This window comes from Rhagoletis pomonella, unplaced genomic scaffold (genome assembly GCF_013731165.1).
Source record: "Rhagoletis pomonella isolate Grant_MI unplaced genomic scaffold, Rhpom_1.0 Rhpom_scaffold_00001, whole genome shotgun sequence".
Lineage (NCBI taxonomy): Eukaryota > Metazoa > Arthropoda > Insecta > Diptera > Tephritidae > Rhagoletis > Rhagoletis pomonella.
Window position 1 is genome coordinate 81419782 of NW_023458555.1, and position 6143 is coordinate 81425924.

At 33.1% G+C, this 6143-nt stretch overlaps 1 protein-coding gene and 1 long non-coding RNA gene across 2 annotated transcripts in view; one reads left to right on the plus strand and one right to left on the minus strand.

Moving 5' to 3' along the window:
* LOC118748098 overlaps positions 1-5203 on the plus strand; it is a 23361-nt gene extending 18158 nt beyond the window's left edge. The window contains exon 2 of the long non-coding RNA XR_004994020.1: positions 4942-5203. This is a non-coding gene — a long non-coding RNA (uncharacterized LOC118748098). The remainder of the gene's footprint in view (positions 1-4941) is intronic.
* LOC118748034 overlaps positions 1-6143 on the minus strand; it is a gene marked incomplete at its 5' end in the record, with an annotated part of 366474 nt that overhangs the window by 276626 nt on the left and 83705 nt on the right.

Sequence of the window (6143 nt, forward strand, 5' to 3'; positions counted from 1 at the left end):
CACGATAACGTCGCACGATTATCGACATCCGTGATGCATACCCTGGTGTATATATACCAAAGGATTTGGAGACTTGTAAATTTGTTTTTATGCGTGTTATTAATAAAAGATCATTGCAACAACCATACGAAGGACCTTATAAGGTTGTTGAAAAAAACAAAAAATATTTCAAACTTGAAGTAGATAATGAGGTTAAAACAATTCCGATAGACAGACTAAAACCAGCAATCATTGAAACAGAACTAATACCAGAAACAAACCCTAATACAATGAATAACACAACATCAAATAAGAAACGAGTTACTTTTAATTTATATAACATTAATTCTCTAGAAGGGGTTGTATTTGTGTTATTACCTTTTACTGTACTGTGTTCATTTCAACTTTGTAATTTTGGAAATTTTAGATTTATGTGATTTTTGTGGTTCGTCAATCAAACAGAAAATTTTCATTATTATTCAAACATTTTTCTTGCAACTGTTAACAACCGAATTTTATACAATATTAAATGGAATTTCTTTAAATCCTTGATATACTCACTACCACACATACGGGTATCCGAATTTTCTTTACTTTTACAGCTCTAGTAAAAATATCAGGTACCCATTAATATAGTAATAAAAAGACTGGATATTCCAAATATCGATACAAAATTGAGAAAATTAAATCCGAATATTGGCCCCCTTTTTTAATAAAGAATTAACACGTTGCACTTTAATAAGTACATCACCGAAGGCGCGCCACATTGCAACCTAAGATAGTAAATATTTCTGCGCTTTAAAGCGCAAAATATATCCATATTGCTTAACATATATATTCCAAAGTAAGTAAGAAGGATATAGTACGATTTGCAAGAAATGGAACACTAGCTAAGGCTAAAACTCATGATTTATTTGCGTTAAAAATTTGTTTAAAAACAATATTAACAATAAATTTCAATAGAAATTTTAGTAAGGTAACGTCACGTCTGATACTTCGGCTGATAGAAAAAGCAGGACAGATTATTACATTTTTTAATTCGGAAAATTAACCTTAAATATTTCAAATATTACTAAAAAAGTTTTATACAAATAGTTTTGCCCAATTCTCAGTTTTTAAATTTTGACGTTTCATTTTATTTTCTTACATTTTGTCATACAAAGGTCATGCCACGCAAGATTGCAAATGTCCAATACAATATATCATTATTCCCATTAACTTTGTAATGTACATTTACGATTCGATACGATACAATAGTTCTGGGGCTCTATTCTGTAACTGTGATTTTTCAAGTGTACACTGAAAATTGTGTGCACTCTTCATTTTGCGATTCAAGAAGGGTGAGAATGAGTTTTAGCTGTGTACACTTCCTCATTTTGCGATTCAGCATGTGTGAGGATGAGTTTTAACTGTCAAAATTGTGTACACTTCAATAATAATATAAGGTGTTATCAGTTGGCAACTTCTCGCTCTAATTCCGCCATATTGACTGCCTTACGTGAAACAGTGTTACTTCTTTGACTATTCTTTGCCCATTAATATAGTTGAATGTTTTTTAATTTTTTCTCAGTATACACACTTTGTTTTCTTAAAAAGGTATTTTATCGTATTTTATTTCATTTCATAACGAATATACTATTAAAAAGCAAATTTTGTTTAGGAGAAAATGTGAAATTTTATATTTTTCCCCTATATGGGGATTCATTTCTTCCCGTTTTTCTTCTCATTCTACTGACCTAAGGCAGTGTCAAATCGAGCTGTCACAATTGATACCGCCTTGTATTATTGCATCATGAATATTTCTTGCATCTTCTGGTTACATTTTTGCTACACAAAAACCAAAATGCTTTTCCCTCATTTTCTTTTCATTAGCAACCTCTTATTTTAATTCCTATTTCACTTTGACCAGCCAAGGTGACAAAATATGACTTCCACTTCGATAAATAATCGAAAAAACTAGTAAAGATACCGATTGGAATGAGTGGAACGTGAGTTTTCAAGTAGTTTTTAGCGAAAACTGGTTTTCGTTTGACAGATTTTACAGAGACGAAAACACAAGTTTTAGGTCGAAAACCAGTTTAGCAACGAAAACATGTTTTCGATGTCGGTCAGAACATGGTATTACCGATTAGAGCCCTGGTACTCGATTCCAAAATATATCGTTTAAAAACTATCGAGTAAAAAGTATCGGCATCGAATGGCAAAAATATCAATGTGTTATCGTATCGTATAGAAATTCGAGTCCCTATGTGCGAGCGAGTGAACATATTGTAAGGCAAATGCGCCTATGTGTGTGCAAGAAAGGGGTGCACTATCACACGGCCGGAGAAGTGGTCACCTTTTTCCCCAAGCCCATACAAAACTAACCGCTAAACTGACGAAAAGTTTTAGTCAGTTTTCCCACTCATTTAACAGATATTCATAGGTCAGGCTTCCTGCAGGGTAGTAGACCTGTAAAACTATCGATAGTCATCACATGCGATGTTTTCGATAGTTTGCATTGAAACTATCGATACTATCGGATAATTTTAAAATGCATTTTCGAAGCTATTTATATAAACTTTTTAGTTGTGTTTAGTTCCTGATGAATTATCTAATTGTTATATAGCGATTTTCAGTAACTTTGTTCCTTCTCTTCGATACAAGAATCTCCAAAATTTTACTACCCCTGGCTTATATCAATAGTTTCTTCCATCGACGCAGAGTCGCTAACGCCATAGTATGGTTCCAACAAGAAATTAAAATTAGTTGTTTTCAAATTTAATTATACCGGATTTACATGATACAAGTTCTTTAAAGCAAATCTGGTTCATTCTCGTTTGTGTTTTCTATTTGCGAAAATGTCAAAAGCAAATCAAGAAACTTGAAACCACTTGAGGCATATGCGATTATTGTTTTTTTTCAATCCTTCCTCGAAATGTTGTGGAACACACCTAAAAAAAACTACCTGAAAATATGAACCCTTAATATTAACATTAAGTACTCGTCCCAAGCGTGCAAAGATTTCCCATATAAAAAACACGCATGACTTTGATTTTTTTTAATTCTACAGCTCAGAGGCATTTTATGGTATAATTATTGTCAGTGACGGATTTTCTTCAGAATTGAATGTTTTACAAAACTGTCCATTGTGGCGTAACTCTAACTCCCACCAGCGAGTTAGTACGGGTTTGATTAAATTCCCGTTTTTTGCCCCAATCTCGTAAATAACAAGAGCTACAGAAAAACTGCGAATGAAAAACTTCTTTTTATACAAAAAAGGTTCTAGTACACCAAAACACTTACATCGATATATCTTGAGATATTCGGCTTTGAAGTTGAGGTAGTGTGGAATTTTCATTGACTATTGAGCTAAATTGTAGAAATTGTTGACCAACTTCAAAGCCCTATATCTCAGAAATATCGATATTAGCAATTTGGTGTACTGAAATTGAAATTCCTACAAATTTGACATACACATTTTTTCTGTAGCTCTTGTTAGGGGCAAAAAAATTGGAATTTTATCAAAATATTGGGTTTGGTGACCCGTACTAACTCGCTGGTGGGAGTTATAGAGCTTGCGCACAAGGTGATATTTCTGGCAACTTTTGCGTTCAACTCACGCAGCGTTGCACGAAAAAAAAAATTTAGTGGCGAAAAATACCAAAATATATCAAAATATTCCCCATAAAAAGGCGTTTGCATTGTTAAACTTTGCAATCTACTTTTGGTTGAACGGCCTTTCAACTAATCGCTTTCAACAAAGTTGGTCGCATGCCAACATTTAGCCATTCAACTTTTTTTTTCGTGCAACTCTGCGTGAGTTGAACGCAAAAGTTGAAGGCAAAATCGCCGCGTGCGAACACCTTTTTAGAGTTACGCCGCAATGGACATTTTCGTACAGCATTCAATTCTGAAGAAAATCCATCATTGACCATAATTATAGCATAAAATTTGAGCTGTAGAGTTTTGCAAAAAAAAATCAAAGTTTACGTGTACTTTATATGGTAAATCTTTGCACGCCTTGGGCGAGTACTTAATGTTAATATTAAGGGTTTAAATTTTCAGGGAGTTTTTCTTTAGGTGTTTTCCACAAACCTTTGAGGTAGGAGTGAAAAAAAACAAGAGTTGCAAAAAAGCACGCTAAATGTACTCTTCCCTTTTCTTCTCAACCCCTCTCTTCCACTAGCAAGCAGAATTTAATGCATTACTTGTACTGTGTAAACCCCGGTAATAGGTAGAGAATAGTGAAGTATAAGCAAATCAATGTAGCCTAATTTACAATTTCCAAAATAAATAAATAATGAATAAAAATTATAATTAACATTAATAATAAAGATAATTTTTAATACATATCTACATATCTGGTTGCTTAATTGATTATTATTACTACTAATCCTTTGCTGTTTTGAAAAGTTGCAAAATTTCTATAAAAAAGTTAAGCGATTTTAATAATATCATAATCAAAAGAAAGGTAATCGATTAACCTTTGTTTTGATATTTATTAACATTTGCAAATCATTTAAACTAGTTCACAAAAAACCATTTTTGTTACAACTTTGCAAAGTTTGACGACTTTTTCACTTCTTACATATAGATGTTTTCGAAAGTTGCAAAATTTCGATAAAGGAGTTAATCGATTTTAACAATATTATCATCAAAAGAATGGTAATCGATTTACCTTTGTTTTGATATATACTAGTAGTTAAAAAATATTTTAAGTGCTTTACAAAAATTCACTTTTCTTATAACTTTGCAAAATTTGACCACTTTTTCACTGCCTACATATAGCTGTTTACAAAAGTTGCAATATTTTTATGAAAACGTAAAGCCATTTTAACGGTGTTATAATCAAAAGAAAGGTAATCGGTTTACCTTTCTTTTGATATATATTAACAGTTGCAAATCATTTATGGAGGTTCACAAAAATTAAGTTTTCTTACAACTTTGCAAAATTTTACAAGTTTGAGCTATACTTTGAAGGTGCTCCTAACGTTGAAGGTGCTGCGGGCGGAAGGTACTGATGCTGCTCATGGCAATGAAGGAGCTGAGGGCAGAAGGTACTGGTGGTGCTCCTGGCGAGGAAGAAGCTAAGGGCAGAAGGTTCTGATGGTGCTCCTGGCGATGAAGATGCAAGCGTTGAAGGTGCTGATGGTGAATCCCAAATCTGGAAATAAACAAAAATATCAATTAAAATTTATAAACATATAAAAAGTCTCAATATATACCTCAAGAATGTGACTAAGTCGCTGCTGTTTTGCAATCTAAAAGAAGAAATTACATTATAATCAAATAAAATTTTAAGTACGTATTCTTACCTTCAAAATTTTCGCAAAGTGAATTTTCTTCACAGTATGTATACTGTCATCAAAACCCTGATGTTTCTAACTTGCTCGCTCTAACGCATAGAATTCTTATTAGAGTACGAATTCTTATCGGGTATGTAGCTCTAACAAAGGGAAATTTTTTTGACAGGTCGAACAAAAAATTTGTAAGTGTGTGGGTGAGATGACTAAAGAGTTTTGAATGTGTTTGTAGATCGTTTGAATTTCAGAGGAAAGTGGTGAGCCGTGCCTGGCAGGGAAGTGCATACTAAGTAGTACATATAATAGGGGTCTTCATCATAAGTGATAAAGTGATAAATTTATCATTTTGATAAATGAACTGTCAAACTTTGCATGGAAATCTATTTAACCAAAGTGTATCACTTTATCAAACGATTTTGGTGGATAAATGTATAAATTTCAACAAAATTCAACCCTTACTGGTTGCCAGGAAACTACGAACACATAAAAGCAAATGATGGAAATGTATTAGACAAGGATTAGAGACAAGAGCCACTTAATAGTAGTAACAGTTTTTCTTTTTTGAATTTTGAATTGTGTCGTTATTGCACAGGGCCATCGATATGTACCTTTTCTCTGGAAGCGACAATGGATTGGAGCTATCCCGCAAACTTCGACGACGCCGAATCTCGGCTAAATGCTCTCTTTCGCTTTCGACTATTAAAACAGCGGCAGATCTTCGGAACATTTTCAATAGATTTGAATTTTTTTTGAAACGATATTAAATTCTCTATCGTGCAACTACTGACGTTAAATTAAAAATACATGGCTCTTCAAACTTTTACGTGAAGACAAATTTGAATTGAGTTGACGATATCGCACAGACGAGCGAGCGTTTTT